The sequence below is a fragment of the Patagioenas fasciata genome, chromosome 5, assembly GCF_037038585.1.
Source record: "Patagioenas fasciata isolate bPatFas1 chromosome 5, bPatFas1.hap1, whole genome shotgun sequence".
NCBI lineage: Eukaryota > Metazoa > Chordata > Aves > Columbiformes > Columbidae > Patagioenas > Patagioenas fasciata.
In genome coordinates this window covers 6,628,928-6,655,665 of record NC_092524.1, presented here as the reverse complement: position 1 = coordinate 6,655,665, position 26,738 = coordinate 6,628,928, and the positions used below count along the sequence as shown (strand labels likewise).

The 26,738-nt window shown below is 36.5% G+C and overlaps 1 long non-coding RNA gene across 1 annotated transcript in view; it reads right to left on the bottom strand.

Moving 5' to 3' along the window:
* The window catches only part of LOC139827987 (uncharacterized), a 101,035-nt gene extending 76,829 nt beyond the window's left edge, over positions 1 to 24,206 (bottom strand). The window contains exon 1 of the long non-coding RNA XR_011739136.1: positions 24,060 to 24,206. This is a non-coding gene — a long non-coding RNA (uncharacterized lncRNA). The remainder of the gene's footprint in view (positions 1 to 24,059) is intronic.
* Between the last annotated feature and the right edge of the window lie 2,532 nt (positions 24,207 to 26,738).

The following is a 26,738-nucleotide window of genomic DNA, read 5'->3' as shown; positions in this document are numbered from 1 at the left end:
ACATCAAGTCAGCAAAAAAGCAGTGTTGTTATCACATTTACAGACAGGGAACTGAGTCACTGACAACGATGAACAGAAAACTACTGGTTTTGTCTAGATTAAGCCACCAAGAACCCTTATTCAATGAAAAAGTCATCTAAGCCCATACACATCAGCACACTCCGAAAAATATAGAACAGATTTTCTCCACCTAAATCTATGCATTGCTAAACCAATTTTGAGTAGGAAGTAGCAAAACACACACTTGAGAAATTACAAGCACATACTACAACAACTCATGCAGTTCCTGAATTAATCATGCTAAATTATACTCAGAAAGTAAGCTATTGTTTTTCTTCCTTTACAGTTAATTCCAGAACACAATTTGGTACTCTTGTTAAAGAAAAAGGTGGCCTATAAAGAACAAACTCACAATGAAAAAGATGGCTTTAACATGGCAAAATTACATTTTCTGATAAAAACAATAAATTTCCTCAAAGGAGAAAAGTAACTTTTTTCTGTTGAAAGGATCCCAGTGAATGAGAAAAAGAAGCTCAGGGCCTTTATTATATATTCTCCTCTTGAACAGATAAAACTGAAGAAAAAATGTCTTAGTTGGGAAATTTAGACAGAACATGCAGCAAAAATGTTTGTTAGAGGTTATTAAGCACTAAGAAAAACTACACAATAGGTCAAGTGCCTGTGTGCAGTACAGATGTAACTGATAAGAGCAACAAATCAGGCTGCAGAACAAGGAAAAGGTAAACAAGGGGATTCAGTAGGAGCGAAAAATACCCCACTAATATCTGAATTATATGTTTCTAATGTGGACTCATCAACCTTTGACATTTTGCAAAAGACACGTAGATACTCATAATGAGGACTTGTGACATTCCTCAGTATCACTTTCTTACGTTTTAAGGTTGAGGGGTTTTTTTAACCTTTTATTTCTAAGCAAATCCTGGCCCTGCCCACTGGCACAAGCTGCACACCAACCTCTCCCACAGCATTAAATTATTCTTATAACCTCCTCCTTATAATTCTCCTCTTTTATTCAGTAAAAAGGAAGCTAACATATTATTTTAAGCTAACAATAATAGAACATCAATTTTCGAAACAGCCAATGTGGTTCCATACAGAGAGGAGACATCAGTAAAAAGGCTTTTCCTTTCCTTGTGTATGGACTGGACTAAAACCAGTTTTCAACATCATTAAGTATTCAAGTAGTCTTGAACAAGTGTGGCCTCAGCAAACTAAAGCACTCCTATAGTATTTCTCAAAATAGAGAAAAATATATTTATGAACATGTGCTATTTTACAGATGCATATGTAAATGTCAAAAAAAAAAAAATCAAAAAATTTTGAGAAGTAAAGAACTTTCACTAAGGTCATGCTTAATAATATGATGTGTGAATTTGTCTGATAGCACATGAGGAGAATTTTAAATGAAGAAATGTCACATGCTGTCTGCTGCAGAGACAAATGCTCTTTGCTGCTGCTTTGTTAAAATTTTGCTAGATAACTAATGCTTTTAACATGTAAGGAGGTTAAATAAAGATAAGGTTTTAAAGGTAAGCAATTCAAAAGGGTATTTCAAGATTCACCAGAAAATTTGGTGGTTAGGGGAAAAAAAACCACACTATAAATTATATTTAACTTTCTTATATTAATAATTCATTGCCATATCACAATGCAAATGTTATGATAAAAATACTAATCAGTTGACCTCAAAATTCAGCCCAGCAGTTATTATGTATTCAGAACGATGTGCAAGCATGCAGTACACACAAATCTCTCTTGTGTCAACAGAAAACTAAGCATATGCTTAAGTGCTCTATATTACTCAGCCTAATGTTTTGAGTGGACTATTTCTATTCTAAATCTAAAAGACAAAAGGGAAAAACACTAACAAGAATTTCAAAAATAACGCAAGGAATGCAATGGAAATAAACAGATGCAAAATCTAGCAAACATCAAGTAGGAGTAGGGAAATGATTTAATGGCAACATCTGGCATTAGTAAGGCTTCTACTGATTCATTTCTCCATGATTCAGAAAGGTTTCTGACAAACTGGAAAGTTTCAGAAGGTATAAAAATAGCCTTAAGTCTAGAAAATGTGGTGCCGCATAAGATTAAAAGTTAAGTCCATTTATTTCAGATCCAAAAAAGTAATGGAATGGTTATAGTATCACATCAAACTATGTATACAGAGAGATTTGGTACCATTATAATTTTGTTCTTCCCCCCCTCCGTATTGGTATGAACCAAAGATACTAAGACAATTATAGATATATTTAGATTAAAAATAAGCTGCATAATTTTAAAGAGCAGGCCAGCTAAACACAACTGAGGCATTTTCTACAACTGAAAGTTCTAATAGCAATGCTAAAAGAAACATACATTAAACAAAATTAAGGATTTCATGATGCTTCTCTTGCTTAAATCTTCATAGCTTGTATAACAAAATATATCACACTAAATCTAAATCTACAATTGACTATGAGAAAGGATCTAACCACCTCTTCAGGAATTATTTCCCTAGTCATTAAGTCCACAACTTTGAGTAGACACTGTATCACAATATATTGAACTTCAACTTTATGTTAAAAAAACTGAAGGCTAACATTTATGCTTATAAAGCAGTTAGAAGGCTTTCAGTTTCTTTGTAGTTTCTAGATGAGACCTGACTTGTGGACATTTAAAATCTTTAAATACACTTACATACACTTATTATCTGTTACTTTACAATTTGCATTTGTTTGTGTAATACCTTCAATTTACAAACACACACACTAATTTGATTGAATCACATTTTTCGTTGTGTTTTTCAAAGTACCTTAGATTAAAAACTACGCAATCCCATACAAACCATTCTCATTTGGTAAGTATCTCATGTTTGTTAGCCCTTGTGATTATTTAAAAACAAGCAAACCAACCAACCAACACCACATCTGCTGCCCAGAAGGAGAAATAAAAGTACAAAATGTCCCTTCAGATTTGAAAACAAGTTGTTACCATTTATATCTCTCTTCACATTATAAATTACATCTCAAAAATATCTCTACCACAGTCCTGCTAGCCTATAGTAGGTATGTGTTACTCCACTTTAACTTGTTTGTGTAATGGCATTTTTTACTATTGCTGGCTCCATTAATAAAATATATTTTTAAAAACATTGACAAGCTCTTCCATGCCTCTGCTGCCACAGCTTCATCCTGATACATTCATGTGTCATCTGCAATGCACTCCAAAAATAAAGGCACGACTAGTCAAAATATTTACATCCTTCCGTATTAAACATTTCACACGAAGACTTAACAGGCATAAGTAAGATATGATGAGTATGTTAGTTTATCTTCAGAAAAGTACTTTGAGAATTTCCTGGCATGCAAAAAGAAGAAAACTAAGCCAGACATTAATTTCTGGAATGCAATGTAACCCATTAGCCTTCTTTTTTCTTTTCCTTTTGCCCCTCAGAAAGGATAATTAGCTAATATCCTCCTCTTTTCACAGAATCCCACATATAGTACCTGCCTCAGCAGGACCTAAAAGTTTGGGGTTCTTTTAGTTTGACAAACAATGTCGGTTCACATAGGACTTTCCTTCATTTTACTTGCTAGACTGGGAACAGAACAAAGTCTAACATCCTTGTTAGCTTTCTTAAATTAGATTCACTGCAGGAAACTAATGGAAGGGAGGGGAACTATGATAGTCTTAGTGGTATTTTCATCTTCCAGGTATATAAGACCCAATACACTGCTTGCAAAATGAAAAAAAATCCACATGGAAAGATCCATACTTCAAGGCTACTAAATACATTTCTCCTCCAGGTAGGTAGACTGGTATCAGCACGAATATGTAGGCTTTAGTTTAAAAAAAATAAGCTCTTGTTTAATGACATTTAACTTAGTGGAACAGTTCAAACAGGAATGTATATTTCCTAATTGCCTTGTTGTGCTAAGTGCTGAGCACTCATAACACAGCAAGTACGAAGAGCATTCAGGCACCTTTTAGGATCAAGTTCCACCACAGAATATAGATATCAGTTAGTGTTACAAATGAAGGGCATAAAGCAAACAAATGAATTCATGTACCATCAGAATTGGTGTACAGAGGTTAAAGATCTATTACTAACAAGTGATACATATGACAAAGGCAGAGGAAGACAAGCAGCTCAGAAAATTAATCAGCATATAAATTGATCTTCTTACCTAAAAACAAATTGCAGTTTAAAGTTTTGTTTTCAATATACCGGAATGACAAAACTTTCTGCTGGAATAATACTAACATAGTATAGCAGAATTTCTGAACTCCTGATGTAGGTAGATACTAAAATAAGAAGGAAGAAAAAAACTTTCCAATTTTCTCTATTTACCTAGTTCTACAGGTTTTATTTAGTTCATTAGGGACAATAACACCTTTGTCTGAATTTTGTTTGGCTTGCTCAGAGTGTTAAGACTGAACTTGAATAGCTGTAAACTTTGAAACAATTTATGCACCAAATAAACTGCTTCCAAAATGCTGTAAAGGGAGATTTAAACAGAAGAGAGACATGATTGCAAAAAGAAGGTGATGGTATGTAATAACCTACTAATAACCTATTTTTATTCATTTTCCCTCTGTCTGAAAGGTTTTAGATTTTAGACCTTTACTTGCACATACTAAAATGCTTTATCCTTATAACTCATCCTGCATTCTATCAGCTTACAAGTCATGACTTCGAAACAACCTGTTTAGACATTCCTTTGGACAAGTACAACTCAGTCATTCATGTGGCCAAACATTTGAAGAATGTGATTTTCTTCTTTCATTTCTCTCACTGTCTAATGGACAATCTACTGTATAACCATTTGCTTTGTTGCTATGGAATCTACCAAATTCCACTATACTGTATTTAATCTAACAGGAGTAATAAAGAGTAGGGTAATAAAGAGTGGCTCATTTCCCAGCTTGAAAAAATTAACTGTTTTGCAAGCAGGTCATTTATGAACTGTGAACTAGAGATCGTTCCAAAGACTTACAGAGATTCAGTCTCATACATTCAAACAGAGCAGCACAGTACTGGGTTAACTCGAGAAGACGTGTAGCCATATCGTGAGACCTATGCCAAAACATAGCAAACCCAGTACATCAGATGAAGGATTAATGGGACTCTACAGCACCAGGACCAAAGCTGTTCATCTTCTAGCTAAACTCTGTATCGTGCTAGCTTTACTACTGTTTTTCACAATTTCCACTTGCCTGGGAGAGTAGGTCATCTCATTGAGGATGCTGAGATATTGAGCTTCCTTTAGCCAGCCCTTGTGGCCTCCCACTACACAGAGCACCTTAATCTCTATACTCCCTTGTGTGTCCTTTTGTCTCTAGATACTTTTACATAATCTTGAATAAATTGGAAAACATCTTCAAGACCAGTTTTCAATTACTTTCTTAAATCCCTAATACATTTTATAAAATAATCCTCATTGGAGATTAACACTGATGTACTTTTGTTTGTATTTTATATAGAGAGGGAAACTGAAGCAAAACATATTCTATAAAGCTATAAAGTAAATCACCTATAAATATAATTTATAGACAATCATGTGCTGTCAACCTTGAGAAAACTCTCCGAAATGGACAGATATTAACAGTGCTAGAATTATTCATTCTTAGTTTAAAATAGAGACACACTGAGCGTATAAAGTTTTAAAGAAAACAAAGATAGCTAAAGCATGATATAAAGATGCTTGGTTTTATTTTTTCCTTTTCTACCTATGAATGGTTTGTGGAAGAAATTACCAAATAGAAAGCTTTCATTTCACCCTTTTAATCATGCAAGTCAAAATTTAAATTGTCTTTGAAACTGGCTAAAGCAAAGAGAAATGTACCTACCCAGCTATTTTCACACCCTTTTATAACTACTAACTTGACTTTTTTTCCTCAGTTAGATGTGTCATTCACCTCTTGGAGAAGTCCAGTGACCACTGCTGCTCCTTTGTGTCTTTCAAACCAGACTAATTTGAGCATCCCATTTGTAATCCCAGGTTCATGAAAGCACTATGATATAAGTAAATGGGAGCAACCAGTTGATACAGGCAAGTTTTGTTACTGCACTTACATCAGTGATTTCCCAATACTTTTAGTTCTTTATTTAAGAAAATTTCCATAGGACACAAAAATGAAAATATTTACATTTCAAACTGCTTTGTGTGAGATAACTGAATAATTAGAACAGCAGCTGGTACTGAACAGGTTACATTCTTCCTAGATATCTCTATACCCTTTCTAATTATATAATATTTTTAAGACGTTTTTATAGGTCAACCCGAGAGGTACCCCAACAACACCTAAAAGCACAGTGCTTCCTCCACTGAGGCTGGGAGAGGAGGGAGGAAGCCTGCATTATTTAAGCCAAAGTGAATTTCCCAAGTAGAATGACAGATATGTAACCGTATTAACATTGATAAAATAACTACTCAATTTTTATTTAGAATTAGACTATTTAGCAACATAATGAGAGTAAAAATATGTGTTTCTTTCTGTAGCGAGTGTTGTTACATGTTATGACAATTTCACTGAGGATGAAGGGGTTACTTCCCTTCAGTGTAAATCAGAAGCAAGGAAAGTCACAAAGGAACATGTAGCTGCAAGCCCAATTGTCTTCAGGATAAAGTTCACAATTGAAGTCATAAGAACTAATGTTTTGGGCATACTGGCCCCAGGAGACATTGTTTCTCAGTAAGTGAGAACAGCCAGTACACATCTCCTGATTGACCACTTTGTTCTTTTGACTGATGTGCAAGTAGGACAGATTTACATGGTAACTGTTTACTATACCTACTTCTGCTAATCTTGGACTCTATGAGTATAATAGTAGCAAAGCTGGCACACTAGTATTGTGGTTGAGACAGTAAGACAGGTCCTAGTTTATGTACAATGGCCAGGAGATGAAAGGTGGCAGAGTGAGTTTTCTCTCTCCAAGTCTGTAATAAGCACTATTGGAATAATTTGACATGATCCAAATAAGACGCAACCTATGTGACTAGGAGCTATGAGGAAAGCTATTGGAACCAGTGAAAACGCTATATCCTTGGGGCTTTCATTGAATGGTTTAGCTTAAGAAGCATCAAAGAGTTCCATAAGTCTATTAAGATTTACTAAGATATTTACTCTTCTTTAGCTATTAAAAGGAAAGATCTCCATTTGACCTTTCCTTTTATTTGCCTGACATTCTCTTAGAATAAAACACCTGAGCCATTCAAAAATAAATGCAAATTTAATGTTTTCTCCTACCAAACCTTATGATTTACTATAGATATTTGATAGCGTGTTTCTTGAACATTTCAGCTTTCAAAAGTATCCACATGTAACCTTAGAGTTAAAAAGAATGAACATTAAGCAACTACTCTTTGCATGACTCTACAGCCATTAAAAGGGTTTCATAAAATGAAATTACAACACCAGTAAAACTATTTAGTGCTGTATGTTGTTTTTGAATCAACAGATTAATACTTTAAAACCCTTCATTTAGCCAAAGATAAGAAAATGGACATAACTCCATAAGTTCCTTCTTCTTCAGCCACGTTCTTCATACCTGACGAGCCTTGACAAGCCTGATGTAGAATATAAACATGAATGCAGTGAGTCTGAAAAAGGATTTGCATGATGACTCTGATCATAGTAATTTGTAACAAAATGTGTATATGCACGGAGCAAGAAGTGCAGGTATTCCTTCTACTTTCCTCCTGACCACCAGACACTTTCATGGGGCTTCACAGATCACATGTGCTTTCTAGGAGTGTAAAAGAAATGAAGTTCTGAATAAGGATGTAACTTTATGTTACCGCATTATGTGTTCCTCCAGGAACACATTTTTTTTTTAAATTGTGCATCATATATGATTAGGGAACCAAAATATTCCTTACATAATATTTCTGCCGTTTTTATTGTACAGTACAACTCAACATTTTGTACACTGATATAGTTCAAGGAAAATTTAATATAGCTTGGAGATTTCTGGAAGAAATCTATTCCTGTTCATAGCCATATGGAAAAACTAGAGAATGCTCACTTCAGATTTTGTATCAGTCATTATTCTTACATTTGGCTATTACCACCATTTGTCTGGGTGTGATGACAAAATTGCCAGAAATAGGCAGTTTCACACATGGTATGAGATGTCTTGCGAGGATATATCCTGTCTTCTGAGTCAACAGTTACTATTTGTAGAGTTTCATATCTTGCTTTTACCATTCATCACAAGCCTTTTAAAACATGCTTGTAGGAGTCCTTTAGAACATAGTCCTCCTCTCACAGAAATTAACAGAAAAACTCCTAGTGATTTCAGCCCTGTAACCAGAAGAAACCAACCAAAATAACTCTGTTGAAATTCCCCTTTTTGGCCTTTGGGAGGTTTTGGTGGGTAGGTTGGTTTTGGTTTTATTTGTTTGTTTGTTTTGTGGGGTTTTTGTGGGTTTTGGTTGGTTGGGTTTGTTTGTATTTATTTGTTTGTTTGTTTTGAGGGAGTTTTGTGGGTTTTGGTTGGTTGGGTTTCTTTGTATTTATTTGTTTGTTTTGTGGGTTTTGTTTGTTGTTTTTCCTTTGTTGTTTTGTTTATATTTTGGCTGTTCGTTACAGCCAAAAATCTATCAAAGAGCAGACAAAGACTTCCTCAATCAGTCTTTAAAATTCATACTCCATATCATTCTCACCTTCCTTCCTTCCACCTCTTCTTCCCTTCCATCATCAGCATACTGAAGAAACACTTATGCCATTAAACATTTTCAAATATTGATTTTGATAATAAATTTATTTTTGATGTGAAACCCACATCTCTTGCACAGTCTTTCTCCCAAACACTAATTATTTTCTTATCAGATCTCCTTTATATGGAAACTAGACTTCCTTCCTCTCAGCCCACCTGAAGATGGCTGATATGCATCTGGCAACAGCAGCAATGAGTTTAGAAACAGAAAAGTCCATTTCTGCTCAAAGAAACTTAATGTTTAAGGCAGATTCTTAATTCAAGCAGGCATGTGCACCAGTTAAATATATCAGGATACAGGAAGAAACACAAAACATTTTTAATTATTTGTTTGGATAACAGTGTGACTAGACACATTACCCTTCTGGCTCTTAGAAAGGCCATGAAAGAAGGTTGAAGGTTAGCATCTTCCAGAGGGCCCAGTATCTGTCTAGACAGTTGGAGAAACAGATGGTGAAAACAGAGTGATAGAATAAATTCAATTGGAAGGGACAACAGGAGGTCATCTGGTCCAAAGCCCTGCTTGATGCAGAGCTAGCTTGTTGTATGATGAATTCTGTTGCCATATGAGTTGTATGATGAATACCCAGCTGAAGTTGATGACATCAGATTCCAGTTCTATGGCAGAGAAATGAAAGCTGTCTACTTAGGACAGAACACACTAAGGAAGCAGAGAGAGCTATAATTCTAGCAGAGGAGATTTCATTTCAAGAAGAAATGGAGAAAATATTTTAGATCCTTTCATCTTCAGACTGAAAGTATTTTGTCATCTGTTACAATGAATCTTATACTATTCCTTCCCTTGTTTGATATAACATAAATTTTCAGAATGGAAAGAGATTTTCTGCATGGTTGATTAAGTTTAGACATTTCACCTTTATACGAGACTCTTCCACGTAATGGGATTTTCCACTGAAGTTCTTTTATTTCTCCAACTAGATTAAGACAGGTTTTGTCAGGAATAAGTGGAGAATCTCTATGATAGAGAATTAAGAAAGAGGCCAAGGGAGGCAATATTCCTCAAAGTTTAGAATGTAAATCTATTAAAGAGTTCAGAGCTAGGCTATGTGTTCTTCTGCACCACCAAGCACTTGACCCAGACTCTGGGGTAATTTATAGCTACAATCTTTTCATACTCATTTATTTAGTCCTAGCCACCTTAATTCTACCAGACAGCACAGCCTAAACCAGCAAGTACACAAAGATGTGGGCAGCCCTGAGAAGAAGCTGAAATAATTTACTAAGACTTCCAAAATTTTTCTCTTTTATGTTGAGGAAACAATGACTTGAATCTTGTCTCCCTCAGTAGTATCACATGATAAATACAGTTATTCTTATGTGCCAGAGAGCATGAATCTGCTGCTTCAGTGTCCTCTCAGTGAACGGCAACCAGTTGGACTCGAACCCCTGTCCAGGGTGCTGAAATCCACAGATTCGGGAAATAATACCAAGTGTCCCAGCTTACCAGGTGCTTTGAGCTCGAATCTGCAGCTTTTAACAATTAGCACAAATTTAAATGCCTAATAAAAAAAGATGGAATCAAACTTCAGTTTCACAGATGAAATACTTGGGATAATTTCTATCTCAGTTTTCTTCCTTTTTGTGTTCTCCCACCTATTCAAGCTTTTTGTTCTTTCCTTATAGTTGACTGTGGTTTCTTTCTACGGTTCCTCTTCATATTCAGCTGTACAACTACCCCCAAATACATCTCAAAGAACCTGGGATCCATGTGCCTACTAGCTCTCCATAGAAAATGCTTATGTTTTCAGGTCCACACTGAACTAAGAATAAAATAGAATGTGCTACACGAGTTGCATAACTCAGAAGCTCACCACGTGGGGAAGATCAAGAGTGACAGACATTTTGCTGTAAACTAATCACATTTTGGGTGGCCTAACCACCCACAGGAACTGAAGATCCAGATCTTCACTAACAGAATCCAGAAGCGTCTAGAGTACAAGTCTAGGAGGAGCAGCTGAGGGAACTGAGGCTGTTTAGCCTGGAGAAAAGGAGGCTGAGCGGAGACCTTATTGCTCTCTACAACCACCTGAAAGAAGGTTGTTATAAGGAGAGTGTCAGTCTTTTTTTCTCAAATAGTAAGTGATAGGATGAGAAGAAATGGCCTTAAGTTGCATGAAGGGAGGTCTAGATTGGATATTCAGAAAAACTTCACTGAAAGGGTTGTCAGGCATTGGAACAGGCTGCCCAGGGGAGTGGCTAAGTCACCATCCCTGGAGATGTTTAAAAGGCACATAGATGAGGTTCCTAGGGACATGGTTCAGAAGCAGACTTGGCAGTGCTAGGTTAATGGTTGGACTTGATGATCTTGAGGGTCTTTTCCAACCAAAACAATTCTATGATTTTTATATTTTGCTCATACTGCTTCCAGCTGGAATAAGAAAAGTGCAAGAAACCTTTATCCAACTGAAATGCATTCAGCTAGCTTAGTACTTCGAGTTTTCAATGCAGAAATAAAAATTCAAATTCAGTTCTAAATATTGGTAACAAAATAATCAAAACTTCTCTCATACATTCTCTTACTGTTAAGGGTGAGTTACTTTGTATAAATATTAACGTGTTCTGTTATGATGACTAATGTTTTCAGCATACATTGCATGCCTTTGAAAGAACTATTGGTACAAGTACTGTAAGATCTATAACAGCAGGTTTATAATACAAGAGCCAGCAGAATTTACTGGTATAGCACTTTTAATATGCCATTCCCTCCCCTGGTTGGGTTGTATTATACATTGACATCAAGATAAAGGAGCTGAGTCATCTTTTATGCTCCTCTGTTTCTAACCTAACACATTAATTTGAGAACTTGTTGACTTTTGTTTCTTAACATGTTGTTAATGCTTCTTTTTCATGATTTCATGCTGGTTTTTAACTTGTGCTGACAAATCAAAGGAATATGGAAAATATAAAAGCAAATTTAAGAGTCCATCATCAAGCAAATAAAGAATCACAGAATCATTTAGGTTGCAAGGCATTTCTTGAGACCCCCAACTTCCCTGCTCAAGCAGAATCAGCTACAGCAGGTTGTCCAGCCCTGTGTCACCTTGTTTTTTTAATATCTCCAGAAATTTCTAGAGCACACAGCATAACTGTGTTATACGCATTTGCTCATTTTCTTCAAAATTAAATAGACATCAATGCCAAAGAAGAGATAAGAAAGAATTTGGACTTTGTGTCTACTATGTATAGAATAACTTTTCCTGACATTGTGCAAACAGTACCTCATTTTGAAAAAGCATAAAACATTCATTCTAGAGTTTAAGAAATATTTCCACGAAACCTAAAAGTAAACTTGGTTTCTTCTGTGTTTTGTGGGGTTTTTGTTTTATTTGGGTTTTTTGTTGTTGTTGTTTGCTTTTGTTTTGAGAGGGGATACTAGGATGTTTTTGCAAGACTTAGGCTACTTCTTATACAAGAAAACACTTTTAAAACAGTCAGAAAAAGCAGGTGCCAACCTTTTCTACAGTTAAGTTTTGCTTTTTGAAATGTTTAATGTGGGACTACCACTGAATTTGATATAATCCAAAAAGACCATGAGAAACCTTCATCTGAAACTCATGAATTACTTGTGGCTAGCATTTCCATGTAATCACTCATAATGGAAAAAGTGAAACAGACCAAAGAAGTTGGATATTGCCGCATCTAAAATATAGTTTGAAAATTATGCAAAAGTATGCAAAAGAAATTTACAACAAATGCCTGGTATTAGTTGGATAATGCAATAGGTGATAATGACATTCCTGGCAAAAGGTCAGCTCATCTCAAACATCTGTTAAGAATGAAACCATTAAAAACAAAGCAGATTCATACTGTGGGGGGTTATGCAGACATTGGCTTCTCTTTTGATCTGCCATGGTTTAGACTCCTTGAACTTTATCCTTCAGTTGTTTGCTTCCTGTTTTTTTCTTTACAAAACTTTAGAGTGTCTAACACTCAAACCCACAGTGACTAACACTGTTGCAAATGTTGACCAGTTTTCTTTGATTTAAAAGGTGTGCTGAATTTGCCCAGTTATTGATCGAAACCCAACTTAGGTCATGGTTCAAGACTGCAACCATACCCTACCAGAGTATTACGCTGCTTCCTATTTTGTGAAGATTTTGCACAGGTCACTTTTGAGTCGTCTCTTCCTGACTAGTGTTTTCCACTTCCTTTCTCGTATCTCCTGTAACACCAATTTTCAACTCAGTTCAAGATTGATAACAATTAATCCAGAAGCAACTACCCCATCCCTGATGGTAATGTTTAAGTGGAAGAAATAAAAGCTAGTTTTATAACTTAGTCAAATATTTTAGAAATATTTCAGTAAGAAACCTCATCAGATGAATACTAGACTTCAAAATGCCTGAGCTTACCTTTTCCTAAAAATCTCATGAAGGTGCTAAATGTCCAGCTATGAGGGCATAGCTCGTTCATGGGCTGGAATTCAGCAGAAAAACATTTCATAGACTGAACCTTAAAATCCATTCTCTCCATTGATGTAACAGAAGCTTTTTCTAAGACAGTAAAACTTGACTCCAGATATTCTCTAAAGGCAAATTGAACAAAATGACATGCTTCCAATCCCCCCAAAAGGAGTGACCTTTCGTTCTTATCATCAAAAGAGGAACAGTAACTGCATTTATGCAAAATGGCTGTCAGTTAAAATACGTTAACAGCACTGGAAGCACAAATTATGGTGCAGAACTCCATCACACATCTTTGGCCTTCACACATACCACAATTTTTTGTGGTTAATCTCAATACAACTAAAGCCACCAAGTCTGGGTCCACACCAACCTAATTATGGTCTGATCACCGGAATATATTGGAATATTCTTGTGTTGCAAGACCTCTGGGCATGAATGGTCTCAGTATGATGGTGGCCAAGAACCCAGGTCTACTCCTAAATTAATATTAGTATAAAAATATAACTACTCTTTTTAAATACTTAGTCACTTTCAAAAGCATTCTCTCTGAATCCCTAGTGGTTGCAAGTTGCTAGTAAATATCCATGATTTAAGTATCTCTATAGTACAAAGAGCACTGGATATTCAGAACACTCCCTGTCAGTCACACAGAAATCCTTAATCAGTATGAAATCGCAAAGCCCAGATTTTTCTTCACTAAATCTGGAAAGACCACATGCCCTTAACCGGGAAAGCTGCCATACACACAATCAATCTGTTAACATGAAAGGCAAGGTTGGAAAAACCTGTTTTAGAGGTGTAACTTTCAGTAATGGTCAGGAAAATTCATTCATTAGAATTACAGGAGGTAAGAGTTTGTTATAAATATTACAGGACCATTAAAAAGTATCATCGCTTTAAAATGTACTTAAATCATATTCATTAATTATTAAGCATTACTGTAGTTCTTCACGGATGTTTTTAATGGAATGAGGTTTCCTCAACTGCAGTAGCGTCACTGCTATCTATTTATAGACAACTCATCTTTGGGTATGGAAGCGCCTCTTCATGTTGGTATCAAAGCAGATTTTCACTTTGTAGCAAGACTTCTAATCTTGAATGAAAATAATCCATTACTTAGTGAATGAAAAACACAGAACTGAGAATACCTGTGAATTTAAGAGCATCCTGGGTGCTCGTTCATTGTACTACCAATAAAACAAAGCCAGATTTACAGTTGCAGTGGGTTAATTTTGGGTTTGTTTTATATTTTTATTAAGGGAGATTACATTCTCTTCATTTACATTTGAAAAAGCCTAGGAGATCTGAACAAATGATGTCAAAAAAGCAACCTGTTGCTAACTGCTGATCTGTTCTCTTGTTTCCTCTGGGCTATTAATATTAAACATTGCCAAGGTCAAGTACAGAGCCCAGCTACATAAATTTATTAGTTTTTTTACCTTAAGTAAAGAATTATACTACCTGCCAATCTTAATCTATGTCATTACTGAGGGTTTGTATCTTTAGTGAGAACACTGTCATACTCCTGATCCCGCCCCCTCAAATATGAAAGCACTGATAATGAAACAAACAAAAACCAACAAAAAACAACAGCAACCACACAAAAAAACACTTGCCTTTTTAAAAGTCTGCTGCAACTACTAGACAATCTGTAGATAGTTTATACCAATAGATACTAGATGCTAAATAGAAGTGCCATCTGTCTGAGTAAATTATGAGTTGTGTATCTCACTATTCCTAGGCAAGCAGGAATCGCATCCTCATCTATCCCACTGGCATACATTCACAGTAGCTCAAGACATAGCCTAAAATTACTGCTCTTCAGAAGTGCGGAAAGTCTTTGAAAGGAAATTCTCATCCCAGCATTGCAATTAAAAGAGTGTTTGCTTAAGAGGCTCTCAAAGGCACTGCGTCATTCTGGCTGAGGTTCGCCTCAATCCCTGAAATGTTACTATTTTCCAGAAAAATCTCCTATTAACAAAGTTGCCATGATGAAAGGAGATAAAATTTTAAACAGGCTCTCCAAGAAAATGCATTTACCTAAAAAACCCTAGAAGAATATATCTGTGACCCTAGGTTGAACAATTCATTATTCAGGGAGAATAAATACAGAGCTGTTATGTAAGAAAGTATATTAGAACAATTCCTCTGGATTATGTGCGTATCTAGAGGCTGTGGTCTTTTCTTTTTCCTTCTCAATAGAACACCACAAACAGCGAACTGAAAATTAAAAAACTAACACAGCCACTGCAACACACAGAAGGCAACCACAGCTTCAAAAAAACTGCCGGAGGTAAAGTCTCAGTTCCTTCAGCTTTATGCCATCTTCAGACAAACCAGTTTTCATTCTGACCTCAGCATTTGTGTGCGTCAGCTCTTCCAGTCCTATTTTTGCTTCACTTCTCTCATCTAACAATATCAGTGTCCTAGAGAGTTCTGCCTTTCAAATTTAAGTGTATTCTCCTTAGTGCCTTAGCTTTTTGTAGTAAAGAATCCTCTACATTATATATGGATTATATTCAGATCTGGGGTGTAACCATAGGTGTCGAGTTGCAATAGGACAAGTTATTAATTACATTTCTGGCTTTACTATTGTTATACGAACCAATTAAAAATAAAATCACCAAAGCATAAAAGGTTTATTGCCTCTGTGAAGAGCAGAACAGACAACTGCCCTGAGACACAAACTAGGTATTATATACTTTCATGAGCCTCAACCAGCTAGTTTTAAGATGGTTTTTTTTTTTTAACTGGAGTAGACATTTGAAATTATAGTCCAATATAGCACAAAAGCTAGCAAGTCTTTAATTAAGTTAAAATAAAATACTAGCACAAACTCATGCCCAGACTTAGAGTTATTACAAAAACCTAAACAGTACTACCCAATAGAAAGGCCAGCTTTTATGCAATAAAAGAAATAGAAGTAGGTTACCTGCTGTAAAGCAATAAAATCTTCCTAGATTCCTAACTCATTAATACAGAAATATTACTAGCAATTACCCCTTGTCCTTTCAGTTTCCAGTGGCTGTAGGAAGCCTCCTACTTCCCAGATCAGTGCGTGCACCAGGCAGAGCTTCCCAGAGGTCCCTTTCACAACTACACTCCATTTGCCCACTAGAGACCCTAATTGTTCCAGTGGTGAATGTATATATGCACCCACTTTGTAAGTCTTCTACCTGCAAAAAATATTTCTGCTAGTCAAATAGAAATAGGTTTGGACAACAAAGACTTAGGCAGAACGAGGACAGCAATATACATTCAGCTTCGTCTTAGCCACCATATTTTCTTCTTAGACTATTCTTACCGTTCGGGCTAGAGATTACTGCAAACTATCAGTGCCCCTAAAGGCCTCTACCTGCTTGCAAAATGTATAGATCTGATTGACAGTGTCAACCAGTTTTTACACGGTCCTACAATGACTCATAGAATCATTTCAGTTAGAAAAGACCCTCAGGATCATCGAGTCAAACCATAACCTAACTCTGGCACTAAACAATGGCCCTAAGAACCTCATCTAAATGCCTTTTAAACCCCCTCCAAGGATGGTGACTCCACCCCTGCCCTGGGCAGCCTGTTCCAATGCCTGACAACCCTTTCTGTGAAGAATTTTTTCCTAATATCCAATCCTAACCTCCCCTGGCACAACTTGAGGCCATTTCCCCTTGTCCTATCACTTGCTACTTGGGAGAAGAGACCAACACCCTCCATGCTCCAGCCTCCTTTCAGGTAGTTGTAGACAGTGATAAGGTCTCCTCTCAGCCTCCTTTTCTCCAGGCTGAACAGCCCCAGTTGCCTCAAACGCTCCTCAGCAGACTTGTGCTCCAGGCCCCTCACCACCTTCATCACCTCCTCCGCACTCTCTCTACTCTTCCAATGTCCTTCTTATGACGAGTGGCCCTCATGATCCAGCTCCCATATGACTGCAGAGTGTACCCAAACTGAAGTCCTGCCACACAGACTCAGAGGCAAATATTTTCCAGTCTGTTACCAGGCTGCTGAGATGAGGAGGCAGCTTGGAAATATTCTGCCATCACAATATAGAGGAAGAGCTCTTTTCAGGGCTGAAAAGGGACAGCTTTGCCTGCCCTAGAGCTGGACACTGTGGTGCTGCAGTTGCACTTTTATTTGCATTTCAGGGAAGAAAATGGCCCTTTAAAACTAAGCATTTCTCACTTTTCCTTTGAATTCAGATTCCCTTTGGAAAAAAGATGATGCAGACAATTTCTTTTAAACCAGAGGACAGATAAGAATCTTAGTTGGTCCTTTTAGCCTTTTCAGTGCAAGCCATAGTGCTCAATATAAGAACACATACAAGCATGAGACACTGTATTTTTAACTCTTTACCTGTCTTTAACTCATTAAACTCATGAATACCATTATTTCATTACATCAACTACCAACAGTTTGTATTGAAGTAAAGAACAAAGTGAACTTTGCTAATAGCAAAAGAATTGCATTAACTATTATCTCCAACACACACAAGACAGAATCGCTATACACGTGCAAGTAAAAACAGTTTATTATAAATATTTCACTTGAGAAAGAACTGAGAGGTTTTAAATAATTCTACCCACCAGTCATTGGGTTATCTGTCAGATGAAATCCACTGCAGATTAATGAAATCTGGAGGATGATAACCTTTCTCACACTGTTAGGATCATGAACAAATACCACTTACTGAATCTTGGAGTAACTGACTGAACTGTTCAAGTACAGAATAACTGAAGATGGACTTAAACCGTCTAATATTGAATTCACATTCCCAAAACTCTTAAATAAAGCAGAATTAAACTCTGCAGCAGTGCTGTTCTTTTTCTTTTGTAAGATAACTGTATTCCTATCTAGCCAGAAGCCAACTTCATTCTTCATAAACTTTTCTGTAGAAAAGTAAACCAGGCCACTTTTCACACGTCAGTTTGGAATTACACCTGTGTGGCAACACTACGTATAAAGGGAGTGCAACACACTATAGAAATCTCCAACTAAATGAATCAAGTCTCTCTTTCCAACTGGAATAAACTCACAGGTCACAGAACATTTTAAACACCTACTATTCAGCTGCTGTTTAACCTATCAAATGTTATGTTTGAAGTAAATTTTAGCTATATCAAGTCACAAAGTCATCAGAAACTCTCAACTTCCTAAGTTACTAACTTCTGAAACCTGAAGTTTTATGTTCTATTGGACTTCAATAGGAAGCCTAAGGTCGAAAATATACTGTTTTTCAAAAATCCTGATTTTTCCAGAAATTCATTGAAAATAATACTCTGGTTATCACATACCTATCTTGGTAATATCCTGAATGATTATTAATTATGCGAACTGTCACAAAGGCTCCCCAAAAGTCAATTTTAGCCAGATGACAAGTTCCAAAATGGACTTTATTCTAGCTGGAAAAGTGTAGCAAATAAACTGACTAGAAAGAGGGTTTATACAATTATTTAGCACTCCAACAACATAAAATACAGGTTTGGATATCAGTTGAGGACATTATTGGGGTACAACAACATAAGAATAATGAGGATCCACGGCACGCATGCATTCACTCACAAGAAACAAAACCAGAGGCCTGTCACTCAAAGGTACCCAGAAGAAATAATCACTTTCCTGGATTAGGCAAGGACTCACACTTGCCTGGGTTAGGCGAGGTCTCATTCAAGGATATATCCAGTAGAGAAAAATAACCACTCACCAGACGAGGAGGAGAGGCACACTAAATCCTGGGAATTCTCCTTAGATGGTATCCCAGTCTAAGGGTAGGGCTCCAGTTCACAGACTCACTGCTCCAAGACGACCACTCAAAGGGGATCTTTGGCAGGGACCCTGTTTTATAGCCTGGTCAGATCTGGCTGTGGTAATTATAATATGGTCCAGAAGCTTCTCTGGGCATCTGCTTTGTTGACGACCATATCAATCGACTAGGTCCCACGCCTCCTGCCCCCCAGGTGGGTGGAGGTGAAGTCACCCTGCCCCCAAGTGTGGGAAGGACGTGACTATCAGCATCATCCTAGGTGCACAAAAGGTACTAAAGAGCCATCAAGTGTCCTATTGAAGGCTCCGGATCTCATCTGGGGGATGTGCAACTGCTACACCGACCACCCATGTGTTTCATTATTTGCATCATACACATCACAAGTCAGATGGAAGTTTTTTAAGATTACACAAATTGCCCATTTGTCAGAGTCAAATACGTTCTGATCAGGTCCTTTTAGAAATCCCATGCATGAAGGGTATAAGGTTTTTGTACCCTAATGCTGGGTTGAGGCACGGATTCCCTCCTCCTATGTTGGTCTGGGTAACTTAGGGAGAGGTTTACACTCTTTTAATGAACTTTTAATGGGAGAGTCATTTACACCACCATTTGATCTATTCAAATGTTGATAGCTGTTTGCCCAAACCAAAGAGCACTCTCCAGTCCCCTTTGTGGTGACATAAAGTCAGCTTCTTTCCAACAACTGTGCTCATTACTCCTCGAGTCTCCGAGCTTCCTGGGCACATCACCTTTGCCCATCTCTGAGCCTTCTTCCATTTTAGAGGTTTATTGGTCAGTAACACCACTTTAGCAAGATTTTGATAACAACTATAAAAATTACTTCATTAATTTATAAGCTAACAATGAAAACACAAAGTGATACTGCTATATTAACACAACGATGGATAAAGCTACAAAGTTTGTGCAACAAATAAAACATCTATAATGGAAAAGAAAGAGTAAATTAAGAGTTTGATGAAGCAAATGAAACTTGCAGTTTCAAACTGCAGATGTTTCCATTTGTAACGAGAATGTATGTTTATGTGGCCTGTTTCAAATCAAAACAAATTGGAAAGCTCCTGGTGGCTGTATGGTAGCTCAAGCCAACTGTCCACCAGAGCATCACTGTATGGTATGAAAATAAAATTAAACATGTTTCCAACCTGAAGACCTACTACACTCCTCCCAACAAGAACAAAAACCCCAATTTATCCATAACTATGCCTGTTTTAGGCAACATGCAAAACATTAGAATTACTCCTTACCAGGTAGATGACATTTAGAAATTTACACAATCCAAAATTCACAATGCCATTTTTATGAGATTGTCATAATTAATAAAGCAATAGACTTAATTCAACTTTTTTTTTTCATAATTTCGAGTTTAACACTATTTCACAATTATCGTGCACTCTTGCTAAAATTACAGCACACTGCAACATCTGTTTTGTCATAAAATGAAAGTATGGTGTTCCCAATAACCTTTAGCAACTCTCAAGTACTTAAATTTGTTTCATTTTTGTCTTCCATCAGCAACCCCACCAGTTTATTTCACTTTTATTTCCTTTTATTTTATAACTAGTGGTATATATGACAATTCTTATAGAACACTTTGATACCTTGATGCTTGAAAATATAAAGCTTTGCAAAGCTGATCCTCCATCACACTTTCAGAATTTACTCACACTGAGGAAATTCTGAGGATGAAGCTACAGACATGCTGGTGCCATTAGAAACATGCATGAAGCAGGCAGAATTTAATTTGAAAGCACACATTTATGAATCTCTAGGAGTGAACACCATTTCATCCCCCCATAAGCTATTTTTAAACAAGCAAGTTAATCTTAAAACAACATTAATTTGCTAAAAAAAAAATTGGATGCCAGACTTTCCTCTTAAGAAGACACTTGGAAAAAGCCAGGGTGATTATGTCTTTGCCTGAAGCTGCAAATAAGCTGGTGTACTGGATCCAGCTCTTAATCCCTCTTTCGGTGCAGGCAGATGACAAACACCATGCCACCTCTGGTGTACGGTGCTTGCTTCTCTGATTGATGACATCTATTAAACTATCTGCAGCTCCTCTATTGCTTCTCTACACTTATTCAATTGTTTCTGCTCAGTCAGATAGCATATTTAGCTCTTTTAGGACATCAGCTATTTTGCTTTTAACTACATCTGCTGCCAGACTACAAAGAATGGCCTTCTCACTAAATTCATCATTAATACCATCATGAAAGGTAAGGGGACACTATTAAAAATGATGTAAGCTTCCAGTGATGAGGGTAGTTAAGTTTCCTGCTTTTAAACAGTGCCCCAAGAAGTTGAACTACAAAGAAAAGCAGCAACTTGATTGATAAACAGAATAAAACCAAAATCCAATCCCTACTCTTAGCTATTCAACTACAGGCTTGCTGCTTACTCATTGCTAACAGGCTAGGAGTTTTTTTCTTTTCTAAATTAAATTATTTAGCCACTTGGTTATATTTTTTCAGGAACTTTACTCAGCATCATAGTTCACATCTCCTTGCGTTATTCTAACCATAAGAATTGTATGTAGTGCTGTGAAAAAGAGACAAAACCTCTCAAAGCATTTAGGCTTGGGACAACAAAGAACACTTGGCTATGATAAACTTCGTAACACAGTGAGCAAGAGAATTTACTCCAAAAGCTTTCCAGTGCTCAGAAGGAATTAATAGTCTGAGATGGGGAAGTTCTTGAAACATAATTAAAGTGGAAAAATGTTAAGCTGGGAATTAAAACTTACAATTTTCTAAAAATTACTGGCAAGCAACTCTTTCTCTTTACAAAGGACTAAAAAAGCTCCAATAGCACATGGTATTTTCTCCCTCACGATTGTGTAGGCAATTGTATACTTTTATTTAGTATTTAGAATATAATGATTTTCATTACCTAAGAGTTACTCAAATGAACACACCCATGCTTTTGTAATACATAAATATTCAAGACTTTTTAATCTCTTTCATCCAAACTAGTATATTTTGAAGAAGGCTTTTTACACACTGAAATATGAAGACGTACAGAATCCATTATAAATTCTTGGTCATTCCATCAGTAAAGAAACAATGATTCTCTATCACACCTACAATTTGATCCTTGCCCTCTTACATGACTAGTTCTAAGTTCTAGAAGAAAGAAAGAAAGAACCCTATGCTGGGTACATGAGATCCTTCTCTCTCCATTAATTGTTAAATTTTCATTGCTGCCGTAATTAATGCTTTTCTCCACAGCTAAAGGTTACTCAACCCCATTTTAAATCTTAATATTTGAATCCAGCACCTACCTATGGCCACATTTGATGCATAAAACCACAAACATTCCATGTCGACCTTCCTATTTTTCAGATGTTTTGAATGATAAGGTATTGAAAAATCCTGGTTAGAGGATAAACTGTGCAATTATGCAGTGTTCCCAGCCTACCCTAGTACTGACTTTGGACAACCAAAGTCTTCTTTATATCTTCGCATCTAATTAACAGTCTATTTTTCTGTCAGAATGTACTTAACTAAACATCAGGTCTGAAGCTATAGGTTAAAGCTCCAGCCAATGAAAGGGAGCCTGAACAAAAAATATACCAATTAAATTTCTAGTGAAATGAGGGGTTACACATCAAATATTGTCAGTTTTACGGTGACCCTAAAGAGCATATTGTACATTCTATTATAATTACTGCTTGTACCTTAAGGGATAACTGTTCTGGTCATGGAGTTGGCAAGCAGCTACTGTATACAATATTTCAAGTAATGATTTCTATAGTTTAGGAGTTTCTGTAAACTTAAATATTATTTACTACTACTGAGATAATTAAAGTTGGTTAAAAAAATAAACTATGTTTCTTCATTTATTTTAAATTCAAAACTGAAGGAATATAATTTTTAAATTTTCATCTTCTATTTGCAAAAATGTGTCCATTTCAGAGGCATTCACTTGGGAATTCTAAACTTCCAATGCAAAAAGGAGATATTTCTTTTTAAAAAGGAAAGGATATCAACCAATATCGAACAACTAGTCTTAGCGTTCTAAGCTTTAAGAAAAATGAAGCATCGTATGTACAAAGAGTCATGTAAAAAAAAAGAGTAAGAGTCATGAGAAAGAATAACAAAGTTTCAAAACTGAGAAGTTTTAGAACACACACACAAAGATCAAGTCTGTTGAGTCATACACCAATTTGACTTGGTGGATGCAGATTTACTCCTAATCTTGCTCTCATATTTTTTGCGCCTTAAATATTGAATTCTTTCCTAGACAGGGGCATGACTTCAACAGCTGTACATAAAGCATACTAGGTGCTACTTGCAAAGGACAGCCTGGACTCATCTTTCTTTCATTCTTTTATACCACCTACACCATAGGAACAAAAGAGGGAAACTCTCTCCACAGTGTACAGCACTCAGCCAGCACCTGTTTCCTGCCCCTTGCAGTCCACAGAGACAAGCAGCCCCATGCCCACCCACCTGCAGCTGATCTCTTACCAAGCAGAGCCTCGGCATGTTCTTTTTCCTGCAGTTTCATCTTAGTTTAAGACTAATTGGCATGTTGTGCTTCAATAATATAACACAGGCACTATCTAGAGACAATTTTTAATGTACAAAATCATAGAGAATAATTACAAGTCTTATTACACAAACACTGAGCAGAAGTTAAGAAAATCTACTGTGTTACAAAGAAACCCCAACCAGGGTGGGAGGGGGAAGGAGTCAACTTTACAAATTTGAGCTATTAAATCTATGCTTTACTTTGGAACATGTTGTTGCTGTAGGCCAACATTTAGAAGCACACTTCAGATTTCTGCCTTACCAAAAAGAAAAATCATCAGTCTCAGAAACCTGCTACAATCTCGGTGAAGTAGAACCTCAACTAACAAAACCTTTCTGTTACAAGGCACGATTTCTTACCCTCTGACAAAGTACAACGATTGTTATACCAGAGATTTCATCTTAAATACCGTTTTTAAGAAGTTTCAGGGGTTTTCTTCCAGGTGAGCCACTACTAAACTAATCTGCAGCTTTCCTAGAAAATCACTTTTCCAGCAACTCTACGTTAGTTAGAGAAAGCCTGCACTGTGCTCTGTACTACAACACAGTTCTAAAATACACACACAAAAAGCCCATTCACCATAAAATTGTAGTCTACTTACTTATCTCCATTTTGCTGCTCTTCTTTTGGAGTAAACTACCATTGTGTGCGGTTTCTGCCTTCCACTGAAGATTTCCACCAGGTGTAAGAAATCAATTATGCTTAATGAAAAACATGTGTGTGCTGTTGATCAGTAATGGGACTTGCAGGCAACTGGAACCTATTGCAACACAGAAACAAAAAGAGTCACATGTGAAATTAAAATAGTAATTTCTGCACTCCTTTTATAGTTGATAGAAACTGACTGCACAAAACCAAAATTTTATTGTCACTGTTGAGATGAAATTTTTCTCAAAGTATTGTTCAAAATACATAGACCTACCTTTAAATTGCTAATAATTTTTAAATGAAAATATTTCTTATGAAGCTCTCTAAATATACATATGTACACATACAGAGTGATAGAAAACATACAGAAACTTCCCTTTCATAAGAAAGCACCCCACACATAAAAAACCCTAAAACAAAAGCTGTGTCTGGAAAAGGAATTTATAGCTTCTGATTTGTGTTTAATAGTTTCAAGCAACTCTATTATTAACATTCTTTATCTTATTCTACAAATAAAGGTTCTTTTGTGTTAGCATATTTTGCTAGACTTTAACATTTCAGAGCAGACCAATTTGTGAATTAAGTTCTTGAAACAGATACTTTTCATGTCTAGGAATAGAACAAAATGAAGAACTGAAGTACCCAATTGCAAAAGATCTGTCAACAATTCTTTTATAAAGGCCCATTCTCAAGAGGTTAAAATTATTACACCATGACATTTTTTCAGGGGAATAATTTTGCCTTAGATGGCTTTCTGGCTTATAGTTTTTGGTGGCCTTTTTGTTGTTTTTGTGGGTTTCTTCTCTTTAAATGAATAATGACAGTTCACATATCTGTAAGAGGAAAATTACGCATTGCCTTACAACTCACACTTCTCTCAACAATCTGAAACAAGAGGACTCTAGACTAGGTGTTGATTTCACTCATTTTAGCTTCTCTGATATTTCAACTGAAAGCTTCACATTAACACGCTATAATAAAATCTAAAACTATAGAGATAGACTGATTTAATTCTTTGTTTTGAAGATATGTCTGTGGCTAAGATCATTAAAAAAAAGATTAAAATCTGGTTTTAGATTAACTCTTCTAAGCTAATTAAATGAACCTTTTTCTTCCATGCATGCATACATTCTCTCAAAATATAAATGCCAATAATGCAAAACATCCGTTGTTTGGGGAAGGAAACAAATGATGGTTTACCCACTATTTCATGTCTCAAATCAAAATTCCCTCAAGACAAAGGCAAGTCCTTTGCATAGTGCCATTCTAAAGCACCGAGGAGAGCACAGCAAGGCTTTTCTGGTGCATGTTGTGAAAAATATTTTTATAGAAAAGGGCATAAATAAAATTAATCTATTTTAAGTTGCTTGTTATTTTTGGAAACTTGAAATGAACTGACATATTAATGGGGATATGCAACATTTTCAGTGTTTCTGAAAGTCCCTATTTGGTAATTTTACTTTATTCTGTTATACCACAGAGCTTTGTAGGACACTCTTTAAAGAGTTTTGAAAGACTGGCACATAGCACACACTATAAATACTCTTACTCAGCTATGGTTTTCTTCACATTAGAAAGAAAAGAGGATTCCAAATATAAATTGTTTACATTGTTGAACTGTTGTACTTCTTTGCAAACACAGCTCTTCAGAAAATTTGGTGCTGGAGCACATGACAGGTTTAAAGAACTACAACTTCTAGTAACTTCCTCAGCTCGGGTCTCTTCTATACACTACAGACAACTTAATCCTTCCCATACAAAATTCTCAAGGTCTTTTTAATATGCAACAGCCATGAAGCCATTTTTTCTTGCTATTTTCTCCTCAATGATAATTGGACTTGGCAGGAACTCAAAGCACACATGGCTGCTGATGTTTCATACACTGGCAGAGAAGGTGAAGGTTGAATCACTCTAACACTTAGGAACTGATTTGGAATAACTCTTACAGGTTTGGAAAAAGCTGCTCACTCCCCCAGCTACAGAAATGTTATACTACACAGTTATAGGCTCAAAGAGATACAGACACACAATTTACAAAGCTATTGTACTTCATCGTACACTCTATTCCCTGAGCCTTGGCAACAAAGAAGGAGTTGAACCTCCTTTGTGGGAGATGATTATTGAGCTGTGCACCTGGCACACACAAGGCCCTTCTGTCCTTCATTGATTGCTGTGGGCATCAGAAATGAATGAAGTAGGGGAAGACAGATTGTTCTAATACTCTCTTTCCCAGCAGATAAGCACCAAGACAGGACACTCTTTCCTGGCTTCAGATAGACCGTCAGGTATCTTTTGAATTCTGCAAGCAGTTTATTTATACTCAAAACCCTTAAAATAAATATTACCTCACTTTCAGCTGTCTCAGAGTAACTACATCTCTCTTTCTGTAACAAAGCAGTAAGTTCATTGTCTTGCCCAAGGCCATAAACTGTTCCCTTCAGCTCAGGGGCTTTACAAACCTCCTCCTGCTTTAACTATCATCTTGAATGACTCTTCTTCTTCCTCCCCCTCCGCAGACCTGCCTGCAACCACTTGCTGAGCCTCACCCCCTCCTTTCTCTCCTCTTACCTTTCATCTTCCCCAGGGGCATCTCCTAACAGCAAGCACCTGGGGCTCAGCTGGGAGAAGAGCT